This window comes from Sinocyclocheilus rhinocerous, unplaced genomic scaffold (assembly GCF_001515625.1).
Source record: "Sinocyclocheilus rhinocerous isolate Xijiao unplaced genomic scaffold, SAMN03320098_v1.1 scaffold415, whole genome shotgun sequence".
Lineage (NCBI taxonomy): Eukaryota > Metazoa > Chordata > Actinopteri > Cypriniformes > Cyprinidae > Sinocyclocheilus > Sinocyclocheilus rhinocerous.
This window is the reverse complement of record NW_015646373.1, coordinates 60102-77195: the sequence shown is the minus strand read 5'-3', so window position 1 is coordinate 77195 and position 17094 is coordinate 60102.

Genomic DNA, 17094 nt, shown 5'->3' with positions numbered 1-17094 from the left:
CTTATCACATGCTGTGTGGTATCGGCGTTTGGTATCGGGGCATTTTTACGAGTACGAGTATGAGTACAGGAGCTCAGTATCGGGCCCGATACCGATACCAGTATCGGTATCGGTGCATCCCTACAAGAAACACAAGTGTCACATACTCTAATAAGCTGATATTTGAATAACGGCATATGGACACACAAAAAGCTTATACGACCACCACCAATGTTCGCTAGATTTGAAATTATTGTTGCACATTTTTACATAAATTTTTTAGTCACAATCAAGGGCCCTGTTTAAACTCATCTGTATTTGTAAGGATTATATTATGTTTTGATATGTATACAGAGCCATAGAGAGAATCTTGCTTCATGAAAGACCACAACACAACTCTTTATTACCACTGTATATACCTCAGTCTCTCATCACATTAGGTCTTACCCTATCCATTCCATCCGTATAAATAAACCAAAATAGGACCACACAAAAATAAAAGCCCCCAGACCTTTTGTGAAAACAGAAGAAAGCGACATACTGTATATTCTAGAAGAAAAGTTAAAAGCAAACAAGAGGAGCAAATTAAGTCAGGGTGTGCGGGTGAGTGACGGGCCCTGGTCACAGAGGAGTTGAGGCGGACCGGTTTCTGTGCCCCCCACACACAAACTAAACTGATACACATGTAACATCTTCAAAGAGCTCCTACTCCCTGTAATCACCCACGTTTGCTTTGATCTTGGGGAGGGCGAGAGAAAATAATTACATGTTTCTCTGAACCATCTCACGATGAATCAAAGGTGAAATTCTGTTGGGGCAGTGGAACGGGGTGGTAATAAGAGGCAGGTCTTTAGCATTAGATGGGGATGTGATGATTTGTACATGGAGAAATTTAGATAAAGCATAGAGAGGCAAAATACGAAGGCACCCTTTGAAGACTGCTTACCTAGCGGCGTAGCTGTCCATGAACCATGAGACAGGCCCCGCCCACAATTAGTGATGTCATGCATCATGAGTGAAATAGTATATAAATGATAAATAAATATCATAATTTATATTTTCCTCTTAATTTATACATTCTGTGCTGTAATATTTTTGCTTGATTTTCTAGATTTCTGTCTTTTAGCAAAAGTCTAAAAGTCTAGAGGGGGTAGACTTTACATTTTAACCATATCAAATACAGAAATCGTCAAAATATAGAAATGGCTGCGTCCAGTCTTACAGGACAAATAAGGTGGATAATGCTATTATTTATTTATTTTTCATGTCTCTGAAAGTCTCTTATGCTCCCCAAGGTCAAAAATATCAAAATCAAAAATAGAGTAAAATAATTATTTTAAATATTACTACAATTTTAAATAACCTTTTTTAAAAATATATATTTTAAAATATGCAAAGCTGAATTTTTAGCAGCCATTACTCCAGTATTCAGTGTCACATGATCTTTCATAAATCATTTTAATATGCTGATTTGGTGCTCAATAAATTATTTCCAATGTTAAAAACACTGGTTCTACATAATATTTTTGTTGAAACCATGATATGTCTTCTTTTAGATAGTTTGATGAATAAAAAGATCAAAAGAAGAGCATTTATTTGAAAGAGAAATGTAAACAATGAAAATAAATTTAGTGTATCTTTGCTGATTAAAAGTATGATAAATAAACAAATAGATAAATAAATTCCTGCATTCCCATGAGTAGCTGGTGCATTATGCCACTACATTTTTGCATAAAGTTTTCTCTGCTCACCATTGGTTGTTGAGTCATGTTGCAGAAAATTGCAAACCCTCATTGACATGAATGACTTCTGATCATTTCAAATCATTGTCAGTGTGAACGCCCCTTAAGTTTCCATATTTTTAGGTATTTATAAAGCTATGATAAAAATGACAACAGAACACACTCTTACTTTGCATGACTGTTCTGGGTTTTCTGTGGTCTGGAACATCAAATAATACCATAAATATCCAATTAGAGATGTCCAGCTGTTCAGCTGTTAGACGCCAAAATAACCACCCTGCCCAATCAATCACTGGAAAAGCGAGCGTAGTATTATAGTGGGAAGGATCCAAATGTGAATACTACCCCATTTTCAGACAGACCGTCTGTTTGTTGAGCTAGCGTGACCTCTCCACAGGCTACCATTGGGAGGAATAGGGGATACAAAAGAGAGGAGCCTTCATTCGAGCCCCTCCGGCTAAATATAATGAAAATAACCCCAGCCCTTCCACGCAAGCCAGTCTGATTGGAAAGAGAAGGTTTCTATTTACAACCAAAGCTGAACTATAGATTCATGCAAATGTGGAAACCTGTCATTTTCAAGCTTTGGGCTGAATGTATTTTTGGAAAACACAATGTAAATGCACTTAAATTAATTAGTCAGAGCTCTTGACATAAAGCCAGCTTGTCAAATCGCAATCCAACCTGTCACTGTAATGTAAAGTAATGAATATGTAGAAATGGAAAATAACGAATACATAATAGTGGAATATATAAATAATGAATCACCTTTTGACATATATTCTGTGCATTCTGGATAAGCATTAAAGTCACAGTCACACAATGACTTTTGTGTGTCACAATTGTCACAAGCGAGTTTGTTTGTATATTTAAGTAACTCTTCTTAGCTAAAGCTTTGCCAGGCTGGAAATGTATAGGCCTTTAGATGCAGAGTAATGGATTATTTATGCATGCATTGGAGATTCCCATACAAGCCAGAGGACATATTCCATTTAAAGAAACACAGTACAGTATAAATCTGTAGGGGGTGGGGGCGGTGAATGAAACATACATGTGTAAACTAGAGAAGATGGGGTTCCTTCATTCATCCAGTCAGCTCAACTTCAGCCAGAAACGCTGGCCAACATCAACAACACACCACCCTTGAAAACCAGTGAGCCAACTCAAATTCTCCGGCTGCCTCAAAGTCAGAAGTGAACCATAGACCCAGACCAACCTGATGTCCTGGAACATTCCGAACAGCAGGGGTTTGGGTTTTGACACATAAAATCAATATGAGATAGAAAAGTGTTTCAGCAGTAGCACCGGGCTTAAAATGAAAACACTTCAGAAGAGCCTTCGCTGTCTGACACAGCTGACAACAGGATCGATCGGCCTTGAGCAAAGCACAAGAGTACCTGAGAACTTTAACAGGACTGTGCTTGCTGCAAGTAGATGCTGTATGAGGAGTGTAATAGGGGGAAAAAAAGAACAAGAAAAAAAATGTATATATATATATATATATAAAGCTTTTCTTGATTAAAAATCAGGCATCATTATTGCTTTTGTTAATTTATAGAGTAAGTGATTTGAACAAACCCCATAACTCTAAGTATTACATTTCAGTGTTTGTGCACTGTGGAGAGTTGTGCCTTTAAGTGACTTGAAGGAACAGAGCACATCTTTCTATAAACTACTTATAACTTATAGCCTAGATGTGACACTAGTCTACTATCTACTATCTGTAAAAAACTGAATTGTGTACATCCCATCTACTCCTGCTGTTAAACTACTGGTCTTCATCTGAAGAGACCTTGAGAGACCATGTTAGGCCATCACAGAGAGCTAAAGTACAACATTTATTTGTACTTATCGGACAGTATGTTCTTAGCAGATGCTGTATCACCAACCGAAAGAAAGAGGATGCACGACAAAAGAGGCAATTACCAGGAAAGGTAGCTGAGAGAACATGCCAAGCTCAAGCACAGAAGTTTAGCCACAACAGAACCAAAGAGGACTCAGTACAAGAATCCTACAACTGTAGCAAATGCAGCACTAGATGAGATCAAATGGTTTGGGCATCTATCTAATTTAGAACTAGTTTCAAGTTTACTTGTTTTTTTTCCTCATTTAACATTTGTTATTTTAAAAGTTCATCTGAAACTCTATATATTCAAAATGTAATAATGATTATAGAACTTGTGGTGTTTTATAGTAGTCATAAGCAGCAACTACAGCCCCAGATCTGTAAAATGATCAATGTGGCCATCAATGTCTCCTCACTTTACAGCACAGAGCAATGCCAATGGACACAGTCATCAACATAGGCCATAATAGAGGAACAGAGCCATCAAACGCAGGAGGCCACGGTCTGGGTGAGGACAAAGTAACCATAAAAACTAAGGAACTGTTCAGCCTAGAAAGACAGTGAGGAAAAAAAAAAACAGAGGAAATGAGAGAGACATGAGTCAGAGGCCTCTTTCAAACTCAGTGTCCTCACTTTATCAGAAAACTGTGTCATTCACCCTCATCCATTTCCTTTCTGTCTCACACACACTAAACCAGCCAGACACACATTACATCCACTTCATCAGACAGAACGTGAGAAGTGTTCTCATCTGAATGTCAAGCTCATGTTCAGAGACAAGACGTGATTCCTGAATTTCTGATTTCATTTACCTTTACCTGGAATTGCCTTTCTTTGAACACGTTGCTACAAACAAAAGACATTCTGTTCAGAACAGAGCACAGTCTCACAGTTCTAGTGAGGAATTGTGCAGTGATGCAAAATTATATAATTATTTACTCACCCTTATATTATTTTCTATTATTATTTAGACTTCTTTGCTGTTATTTATTTATTTTTTTCAGTGGAACACAAAATTTGAAATTTTGATCTTTGCACAAGAAAAACACAAAAGCGTACAAATAAGTTGTTCATTATCTTCTTACAACATACCATAGCTTTATGTGAGTGAAATACTGACACAGATTGCCTGTGGCACAGGCTGGACATCGAAGGCTACATCTACACCAATAGTAGATGTACAGCGAGTATAGTGAACTCACTGTCATGTTCAAGAAACCAGTTTAAGATGATTTGAGCTTTGTGACGCGGCACGTTATCCTGCTTGAAGTAGCCATCACAATATGGGTTAGGGTCCTAACGGGATGGACACGGTCAGCAACAATACTCAGGTAGGCTGTGGTGTTTAAATAATGCTCAATTGAGGCCCAAAGTATGTCAAGAAAATATCCCCCACACCATTATACCACCACCATCAGGCTGAACTATTGATCAGCTTCCATGCTTCCATGTCGTTCACGCCAAATTCTGACCCTACCATCCAAATGTTACAGCAGAAATCAAGACTCATTGGACCAGGCAACCTTTTTCCAATCTTCTATTGTCCAATTTTGGTGAGCCTGTGTGAATTGTAGCTTCAGTTTCCTGTTTTTAGTTGACAGGATTGGCACCCTGTGTGGTTTTCTGCTGCTGTAGTCCATCTGCTTCAAGGTTCGACATGTTGTGTGTTCAGAGATACTCTTCTGCATACCTCAGTTGTAACGAGTGGTTATTTGAGTCACTGTTGCCTTTCTATTAGCTCAAACCAGTCTGGCCATTCTCCTCTGACTTCTGGCATCAACAAGGCCTTTTTGCACACAGAACTGTTGCTCACTGGATATTTTCTCTTTTTTGGACCATTCCCTGTAAACCCTAGAGATGATTGCGCGTGAGAATCCCAGTAGATCAGCGTTTTCTGAAATACTAAGACCAGCCCGTCTAGCACCAGCAACCATACTACATTCAAAGTCACTTACATCACCTTTCTTTTCCTTTCTGATGCTCGGTTTGAACAGCAAGTCATCTCTTGACCATGTTTACATGTCTAAATGCAGTTAGTTGCCGCTATGTGATTGGCTGATATATTTATATATTTATATTTTTGGTGAATAAAAACGTACATTTCAGTCACATCATGTAACTGAAGACTGATACAGTGCAGGGATCATATGGATTACTATATACTATATAAAAAAAGACTATATAAAAATAGCTACCGAGCAAGTTTTCTATGTCAGAAAAGCAATACACAAGCAGCTGGATAAAAGTTGTTGCCCTTTCACTGCATCTAGTAGTCGTTTCAGCCGTAAACTGCAGTGAATTGTATGCATACTGTAAGTACGTTTTTGGAGTTTTGCAAAAATGTAGGTAATGGCATGTTTTTCCATTGAGCCTTGTTTAAGACTACTTTGCTTTTATAGTGTATTTTTCCAGAGGTATCACTTTAATTCTTAGGTTCCAGTACAATCATAAGGGTGGTCCCCAGTCCCCATATACTCAACATTGTAAAGACAAGTTTAGTGGACCCCCCTCGTCATATACAACAGAAGCCCTCCTGCTCTGATATACAACAACTTCATTTCAGAAATATGGATTGGTCTTGTCAGTTCAAAGCTCTAGTGTCCAAACAGATTCACACAAACAACATCATAGAAATGGGAAGGTAGTTGTATGACTGTGAATTCGATCCAAACAGATAAAAATGAACAAAATCTGACAAGGAGAGTGAGTCCCTCTCCAACACGTTTAACAAACACATTCACTCTCTTCCAAGCTGTTTTCTCAGAGCTACAGCTCTTATCCGCCAGCTTCCTTTTAATCAATGCCGAGCGCATTCAAACAAACATGTAGTCTTACAGGAAATCCACCTCCCTTTGCTTATGATCCTACGCAATATTATTCTGCACCTCTGTTTATTTACCTTCATGCTGCAGAATCAGGTCCTTATTCCATTATGACAATAGCTGAAAGAACCATTCTAGCTCAGTAGCTCAGCTATGGAAAAAAAAACAAGCAGTGTCCATCACAACAGCTTGGCACAATGGGAAGAAAATGTTTGCAGCGAGGATGACTCCTGAGGCTGTGTTGATACTGACATCCAAATTCTATAGCTCTTGCTCAGAAGGTAGAAGAACTCTCCAATGATCAGCTTTCTGTTTCATATTCTCCATTAGCATATGCCCTTATGCGCGCAGACTTTGAAATGTTAAATACACCACCATAACTGTGCTGGTGAGGGATTTTTCCTTTTTTAAATAATGTGAAAAAAATAAAGAAAAAAAAAACATTCAAGATGATGATGATGAAAATCTATGCATCTCTATATTCTTTAACTTTTTTTTTTTTACATTAGACCTTATGGAAAGAAATGTCTTAATCAGTTTATATGAATTTTTTTATGTAAATGTTTCAAGTAAAGTATATTTTTTTAGAGAACAAGCTCCAAAGATGTCATGCATTGCCCATAAATCATCTGTTCACCAGAGCTATTAAACCACACAACTCCATCCATGTCAAAGAAAAATCTTCATATATACAGGTCTAACCTGCAGATTTAAAAGTTAACATTTGACAGACTAAATAGAAATCTTTCACAACACCATCTGCATCTCTGGCAACCTCGGATGGGGTCATGATCCCAAGGTGAGACCCTGAACGGTATACTTGTTGTATACTTGTCAGTGTGTGTGTGTGTGTGAGCAACAGTGTGTGTGTTTGAGGTAGAGATGAAGCAGACGCAAGCCTTGGGACACAGCGTGAGTGTGTAAGAAGACACGAATGCAGTCAAAAACACTTAATGGACAGCATGCTGTGTTGTTAGTCTCTGAAATGTAAGAAGTGATGTTTGTAAAGTACACACACATCTTGCAAAGAAATTAAATCTGATTTTTAAACAGTGCTTTTTCTCTACACTGAAAAAAAGTAATCTAAAAATGGTAACATCTAAATTAACTGTTTTTATTCAAACAATTTATTTAAAAATGTTATTTAGCATCACTAAATCAACCTAAATATATGAACTTATCCCAACAAAACTAATTTATAGGTTAAATCTGGCAAAAAGGCACTTTAAGGTATAATGATTGCAGGTTACCACTTGTGTACATGTACTACCAGCTTAGAGATTTTGTATTAATATTGTTTTGTAATATGGGTAGTTAGTGCAAAATGTCTTTTAAGGTTACAATTTATATGTATTTATTAAATGTAAATATGAACCAAAATATGGTTCATGTGGTTACATCTAAATTAACAGATTTTACTCAAAAATATTATTTAACATCAGTGAATCAACCTTAATACATTAGGGTAAACAAACAAAACTAAATGTAAAGGTTACATAGGGCAGAAACAGCCCCTTTCTGTCTTTGCTAAGTCATTGGCCCTATAGTACAAATATTACATTTAGTCTCATTAAGTTTATTAAAGTGTTAAAAGTTGCATTAAAACTACAAAAATATGCAACATTCTCTTTAAATGAAGTGTAGCATGTCACATTGCAGGACATGTCAAGTTCCTGGAAGTATTTAATGTCAGCAACCCATATATGACAAAAGTGAACAATATTACAGGTATAAATATGGATTGGTATATTTAATATGGAATATAACTATTACTTTAATTTATTTGACTTTTTAGAACACAGAAATATTTAAACTTTAATTTAAAAGCTGAGATAAAAAATTAAATTGCATTAAGATGTTCCTCCAAATGTTTTTTTTTTTAATGCAATCTGGAAACAAAAATATTCAGAATACAGATTAAATCTACTGAGAGAGAGAGGGGAAAGAAAAAAAAAAACATAGAGAGTGTGGGTTTCAGGATCGACTTCACCTGATGAGGGCAGACTGGGATCATTTTCCCTGCTGACAGAGCTCTAATTTCCCTTAGGAGAACTAAATCCAACCTTCTCTCTCTTTCTCTGTCACTCTCTCTGTTTTTTCCCTCTTTCTTTCTCTCTGTTCGGGTTCACTGAGCTTCTCTCTTTTCTCTGTAATGCTCTTCTTTTTGAAGAACACACTTATTTCATTATTTCTCAATTCTCCAGTGCAAGTGATTTTATTCATTCTTTTTTTTTTTTTAGCAAATGTAAAAAGTAAAAAAAACAAAAAACATTACAATTTATAAATATTATCACAAACTAATTAAATAATTAATTAATGAATTAATAATAAACTAATATAGTAAAACAAGTTTAGGAAGTAAAGTATAAGAAAATTGACAGTTCCTCTTCAGGAACTCGAGCTGCGTCGGAAAACGCTAGGGGAACGCCTTCTGTGACCACGCTCTGAATAACATGTGAAATCAGTCCAATAGCTGAGCGGGACGTCACGGGCGGGTGACGCTCGGTGCCATACTTCCGGCGTCCCTGCCAGCGCTTGCTTCATTCCTAGAAGCTGATGCTGGCTCCGCCGCACGTGCTTTTATAGCTTCCTGGTCATGACGTCACCCGCCCGTGACGTCCCGCTCAGCTATTGGACTGATTTCACATGTTATTCAGAGCGTGGTCACAGAAGGCGTTCCCCTAGAGTTTTCCGATGCAGCGTCTCGTTCCCTCGAGGAACCAGGGTTACATACATAACCTGAGACGTTTCTTTAGAAGCATAACACAGTATAATCGTGTTAATAATATTTATTTATTTATTTACATACGTGCCTAAAAGTATTAATTTGACAAAATGTTATGCATTCCTTTATTCATTCATTAATAATAATGGTGAATTAATATTAATACATGAATTAATTCATAATATTAATTCATATTAATTAATAATAATTTAATGTATTCAATTTTATTAATATTTGATTGATTGATTGATTGATTGATTGATTGCATTCAGCATTAGAATTGTTCCTGCAGTGCATGACCCAAAAATGCGCAGCAAGTGTGTTCTGGCAGGGAACTTAAAAATTTGAGATATAATGTACTATGCAATATTTTTTTGCACTTTCAACCTCATAATTTACTGCAATTGTCACAGCAACTCTTTAGGTGAACAAACGAGACATAATCACATGACAAAGCAAGTAAAGTAAACATAAACTTGCATGCGATAGAGCAAGACGCAAGAAGTTTAAGTATCCACATTACTATTCACTGTTATAACTATCTCTTTCTTATGCGGAGGGTTTGTCAATAGCACATAAAGTTGGATTAAAATCACTGACCAAAGAAAATGTATTTCTTTATAAACATACTTTGACTTACATTGTGACTGCGCAGCTGGTTCATATCATACTAAAACATATATCACTCAAACCACTACTTAAAAACAATGAATTCTTGCATATATTTTGTTAAGAAACAGAGCTTGATCATCTTGATCATTTTCATTTTGAGAAACAGATGTAGCCTTGCACGTGGAGTTGCACAGAGGCCAAGCTGATAGAACGCTAAACCCTAGCAGAAGCACAGAGACAGAGAAAGAGAGATGCTGGCCCTTCTCCAGGACTTCTCTCATCTGCAGTGTGCACCGGCTCAACAGGGGTCTCTGGATCTGGTCATCTCCATGCAACAGGCCTCTTGCCATCCCACCCTTCCCCCTATGCCGAAATCCCTCTCCTCTCAGCCCACTCAAACACCCACCCCATCCTCCAGGGCCGGGTCCTGCATCCCATCTGCCGCCTGCCCCAGCTGGGCCAGTCCTGCACCCTGCTCCCATTTACAATTCAATTAAAGCATGCTGCCCCCATCCCTCCGCAATCCGGCCTGCGCTGTAAAGATCAGTGAGCAGCAGCGCCACAGTCAAACGGCATGAAGCCAGAAAATTTGAGATATAATGTACTATGCAATATTTTTTTGCACTTTCAACCTCATAATTTACTGCAATTGTCACAGCAACTCTTTAGGTGAACAAACGAGACATAATCACATGACAAAGCAAGTAAAGTAAACATAAACTTGCATGCGATAGAGCAAGACGCAAGAAGTTTAAGTATCCACATTACTATTCACTGTTATAACTATCTCTTTCTTATGCGGAGGGTTTGTCAATAGCACATAAAGTTGGATTAAAATCACTGACCAAAGAAAATGTATTTCTTTATAAACATACTTTGACTTACATTGTGACTGCGCAGCTGGTTCATATCATACTAAAACATATATCACTCAAACCACTACTTAAAAACAATGAATTCTTGCATATATTTTGTTAAGAAACAGAGCTTGATCATCTTGATCATTTTCATTTTGAGAAACAGATGTAGCCTTGCACGTGGAGTTGCACAGAGGCCAAGCTGATAGAACGCTAAACCCTAGCAGAAGCACAGAGACAGAGAAAGAGAGATGCTGGCCCTTCTCCAGGACTTCTCTCATCTGCAGTGTGCACCGGCTCAACAGGGGTCTCTGGATCTGGTCATCTCCATGCAACAGGCCTCTTGCCATCCCACCCTTCCCCCTATGCCGAAATCCCTCTCCTCTCAGCCCACTCAAACACCCACCCCATCCTCCAGGGCCGGGTCCTGCATCCCATCTGCCGCCTGCCCCAGCTGGGCCAGTCCTGCACCCTGCTCCCATTTACAATTCAATTAAAGCATGCTGCCCCCATCCCTCCGCAATCCGGCCTGCGCTGTAAAGATCAGTGAGCAGCAGCGCCACAGTCAAACGGCATGAAGCCAGAAACACACCATCTGAGATCAGAGCGAGCCTCAAATGTCTTTCCACTGTAATAGACAGGGTGACGGGTGCAAACCTAGCACTCGCTGCTTTCTGCTATCTCACACTTTGGTGACAGCATATGACGCATCAGTGAGAGAACCATACAGAGAGACATGACACTGTTTATCCTCATAAACAAAATGCTAAACAAATCAGAGTATAATTGAGTCCACACTAAATCTACATTCATTTTCTGCATTGATTCCACAACTATGTAATTCTGCAGAATATATTGAACCCTTTTATTTACTTACTTACTTGTTTACTTATTTATGTACTTACTTAAAATGGCTTTTCATCTGACATTCCAGGACACATTATTTTAGGTGTCTTTTACCAGGTAAATTAAATTATTTAGCATTATAATGCAAACATTATAATGTTTAGCTTGCAATTTTTCACATTAAAGGAGTTTGCATTAAAATGCCTGCAGTAGTATACATATGTGGGACAAACATTTTTATGTTTATTTTATTAATTTATTAATAAATGCATTACTTAAAAATTTTATGTGTTCATTCATTTATTTTCAATATGTTATATATGTTAATTATCATATTTATATTCATATTTATATCTACTAATTACAGTGACAATCCCCTGGAGCAACTTGGTAAACTCACCAAATTATTATTATTATTATTAAAATGTAGGCTATTTTCATTGACAAAATACATATTTCAATAAATAATATACATATGATTATACATTAATCTGTATATATTAATGCAATATGAATTTTTGACTCATGTATACATTTTAGGGAAGTAAAAAAAAAGGTTAAATATGTTAAAATGTGCTATACTGTAAGAGTACTGAAAGTACTACAATCTTAACCGAAACATCATCAAATACATGTAATATATGAAATGAACAAACAGTAATATATAATGAACAATAAACAAACAGTAATTTATATCTATATAAAATGTGTGTAACACTTTGTGAAATTCTATGGAAATCACTGAAGGCAGATTCAGTACAGGCCATCATTTAATGAAGTTGAATTTGCTCATTGAAGCCAAAAGTTGCATGAATATTAAAAGATTTTTACTTTTTCTTCAGCTTACCAAGAACAAAACATCATTATTTTCAACTAAAAATGGAAAATCTTTTATGCGTTTTGGCCGTTCATTTACACAACAAAGGTGTTTTGGGGGTCTGAAAAGGCAAACTTTTGAAAACAGCAAGTGCAAGTTTTTGAATATGATACCATTATCATCTCTGTGTAACCCACAAAAACACAAATTTGTAAAAACTGAGACATTATGGGCACGGATATTAAGCGTTCAGTCTGTAGATATGTACGCAGATGCATGGCGTTTCTTTACAAAGAGACATTGCTACTGGCCTGGCATGCATAATACAGCATTTTTTGTCATTTTCGCTGGATCCATTTGAACAGGGATTGACAATGTTGTTGTCTCTACTCAAAACTTTTGAAAAACTTTCAATTTTTTAGTTCATCATTGTTGTGTAAACATACCATAAATAGAACCAACACAGTAAGGAATCAGGCTACACTAGGTGTGCTGTACATTTCTGATTCATTAAAATGAACTAAAAACATGAAAGGAAACACAATTGTGTTGTATGTTTTTGATTCATGAAAAAAGAAAAGGCTCATAAGAATCATTTGTTCTACTATATGAGGAATCTTGTAATTATGGTACTTCCAAAATGGTGTGAATGCACTTCTATTACTAATGATACAAAACTAAACAAATAAATACATTTTTAAATCACATATGGTTATAACACGGCGGATCAGACGCCCCTGGCAGGTTTGCTTTATAATGAGTTCAGACTGAGCGAAAAAGACGTTTAGCCTGTGTTGGTCAGCTGAGATCTGTGCCTTGACCTGTCCTGTCCCAACTGTCCTGACTAAGCCCTGAGCTCCCCTTCCTGTAGCTCTTTGGCACTCCATGGAGAGGTGGCACACTCCACTAATAGGCCATAATGTGTGCAGTTATCAGCAGAGGGGCGCCCCAGTGCTGATGAGCAGTCTTAGCTGCCTTCATTAAGCTCTCCTGTTCCTCTCTGCTCCCTCCGAATGGACCGCAATGTGACTGCGAGGCCTCAGGACGTCGAGACCCTCGCCATTAAGATGACAATAATAATAGAAACGTCCCATTAGCATAATAATACCTGCCATTGTGATTTGATGTGTCTTTAATTTAAATAGATGGAAAAACACGGAGAATGAGGAGCGGTGAGCTTGAGTATTCAGTTTGTTATATGATGCCGATATTCCTCATTAGCTTTCTTAATTCACCAGCTCATTTATTTATGTAGAACATTTGCTTAATTGCAAATAAAAGCCAATGAAAATAAAAAAGCAGAAGGAAAACGCAACCCGTTTCCACGCGAATGCATTCTTCGAGAGGCTTTCCGCTGGATTTTGTTATTAATCTGTTTAAATACTGCCGTCTTTAAACACACAAACAAGTTCGTATCAAAAAACACACCTGTATAAACTTATAAAAAAGGCAGAAGAATGTTGACTTGCGGCTTTCAGAAAAAAAAAGGAAACTGGTTATGATCGGATGAGAAAGAAGTTGGGCTGTGTCAGGTCACCGGCAGAGCTCCAGTTCTGGCTCTGGTGGCAACAGCAGATGGGGAATTTATGACTGAAAGTACTTCCATGTTTTCCCATCATGCGTGCACTGGCGCTTACCAGAGAGGCTCAAAGGGGGAGCATGAATCGCATGTTAGTGCCTTGTGAAAGATGAGAGAGTGTTGCAGTGATGGGTTTTGAGCAATACCGTAATATATTCCCCACGCTTAAACTCATGTAACATTGTGCACCGGGGCAGCGTCTTTTCATCCCCCAGACCGATGTTCCATTCAACCTTCTAAGGTTACAACCCTCAGGTATAAGGCTGTATATTTTGTAGATCCAAATCACATCTGTGCTTCTTCCAACATATTGTCCTCCCTATCGAGTTCATTTCAGATAAATGAGGTGCATGTTCTGTGCAGTCAGTGCCTCGCAATGTGTGCAGCAGTATCTGGGCCCGATAGTTATTCTGAATACATCTGATGACATCCCTATGATCATGTGTCCTCTGTGAGTTTCTAGCTCACTGTGACCCACATTTTGTGTTCTAAAATGTTATATTCAAACTGTATGCAAGCACATATATTGATAGGCTATATCACCATTCTTTTTCTAACAATATTGCATAGATATTTCAGATCCTTGTGAATATTTTAATTTATTTATATTTGCGTTTATATCACCTCTTACAGTTCAATTAATGAAGAAGCATGTTGCCTAAATAAGTATAAACTGGAGCAGTTTAATTTTGATATTTCAGTTACGATATTGTGATGCATGATATTGTGGTGTATTGAACTGTGACATATATATATATATATATATATATATATATATATTATTATGTGCATGCATTAATATTATATTCATTAATGCATGCACATTTGTTTGCTACTGTCATCTAATGACAGATACACTACACAGAAATGCCTTAAAATGAAACTATTTTGAAATGTAAATAAAACAGAGTAGAATAATGTAAACAAAATAAGATAAATACTGCAGAATGACAAAGTAAAACAATGAAACAAAAACTAAGCAAAGTAAAACAAAAGAAAACAACATGCTTAAATCATGCTTAAAACATCATGCAGAGCTAACTATATATTTGCATCGGCCATCCCATGCCATCAGATGTACATCTAAAGCTATTTTAACATGTAAATAAAATAGAAGTGAATACTGTAAATGAAATAAGATATAAGCTGTAGATCAAAACAAAACAAAACAAAACAAAAATACTTAGCAAAGCAAAACACAAAACAAAACAAAAACTAAGCAAAGCAAAAAACAAAACAACACAACAAGAAAAAAAAGACAAGACAAAACCAAAACACAACATGTGCTAAAATCCACTCATCATGCACTGCAAACTATATTTGCATCTGGCATCCCATCCCATCAGATTACATGTACATTACATCAAAATTCCTCAAAACTGAGCTATTATGACATTTAATAGTTACAATAAAATAAAATGCTGTATAAAAGAATACATTTATAGAATGGAATATTGTAAACAGAATAAGAAACTGTAGCAAAAAGAAAAAAAAAAGCAAAGTAAAACAAAACACAAAGCGAAACAACAAAACAAAACAAATACATACAGAAATACATGAGACTGTGTGATTGTGAAAATGTGTGCATTTGTATTTAACGCTTAAATGTGTCAAGGGTAGCCACTAAATGTACTGAATGGATATATGAGTTAGCTTGATTTGAATGATGAAACATATACTGCAGGCAATCCACCTCTCTAGGCATGCTTGAAATTGTGTCTGTTTTTTCACTTTCTCTCTTTCAGGACAAATCTTTGCGCACTTAGTGTTCCAGACTGCATGTTGCTACACTTTTTGAATAACAACCTGCTGGGACATTACCCAGGAACCAGTGAGAGGCCCCTCAGAGGCTTAAGCTTTTATAGACGTGAACCTTTGCCTAAAAATAAAACTGTAAGAACCAAATAAATAATGTCTTTAAAACAGCAAAAGAAAGGAGAGGCCTTTCACATTTTAAAACTAACAGCTATAAATTTAGTAATAACCCAACATATGAACCATTATACTGCATATTCAAAGAAAACTGCATCCATTAGTTTTATGGGTCAAGGCTTCATGACAAAATGGAACAGCTATGAGAAGATCCGCGTCAGTCTCGGTTAAAACTTGCACAAGGCTGTCTTTATGGTGTGACTCACCTGTCCGCCTCTGGTTTGCTGAGTGAGGGGAATACCGCTCTGCTTCCCTCTGCATACCAGTTATACACAGCATTCAGATGACACAGCATGAGAAGGAATCTGTAGAGAGTGAACCAGCAATGTAGGGGTCAGTAGAGGCATTCGATTACACTACAGTTTACTAGTGGGTAAGCTACATGCTAGTAGTAGTTATGCTACAGTCAACTTAACCTCTTTAGGTACACTACAAGCTGCAAACAGTTAACGGCTTTAAAATTACTTAAAGAGACAAGTTGTGCTTGTTTAGTGTAAGATTACAAATAATATGACAAAACAGAGCAGATTTTATTTGGCATAAACACAATGATGACATCTGGAGTGCATAAAATTGAGATAAAACTACAAAAAAAAAAAAAAAGCAACTAAATATTAATTTAACTACAAAGCCAGACACATTAGCTGATGAGCAGGGACTTCTGGGAACACTGTTGACTGATGACTCAAACAAATCAGTAGGTATGTTTAGAATGGCATACTCCCACTCTTACTATTTTTGCAGTATGCAGTATGTATAGTATGCACGGTATGCAAATGTTTTGTGTGCATGGAATACTGGAATGGCTTACATGCCAAAATGTACAACCAAAACACACTATATGGGATACCCTGTCCCTGGCCTGGACTGGCCATCGGGAGCACCGGGAGAATTCCCGGTGGCCTGGCGGCTGATTTGGCCCGCTGCCCTGTTTTTTTTTTTTTTAGTTATTATTATTAATATTAATATTTATGCCTTCTCAATGTACCAAAGTGATAATTTCCGATTTTTTCATTCGATAATATTTTATATTTATGCCTTCTCAATGTACCAAAGTGATAATTTCCGATTTTTTCATTCGATAATAAATCATAAATCGGTTAGTCTTGACTGGCAGCGCTGCGTACACGAATCAGCTCACATCTGTTCCGCGCTTCCGTCAAACGATTCCGAACAGAACCGATGCATGGGACTCGATGAAAGAGAGAAAGCGTTTAGGAACGGTTTTTATTTTCTGCGACGTCGCAGCAGGAACAACACACAACATATGACAGTGGTAATCTCAAGGTGATGATTATGTGCTTTATTCAATGTTAAAAGTGTCTAATGTGAGTTTG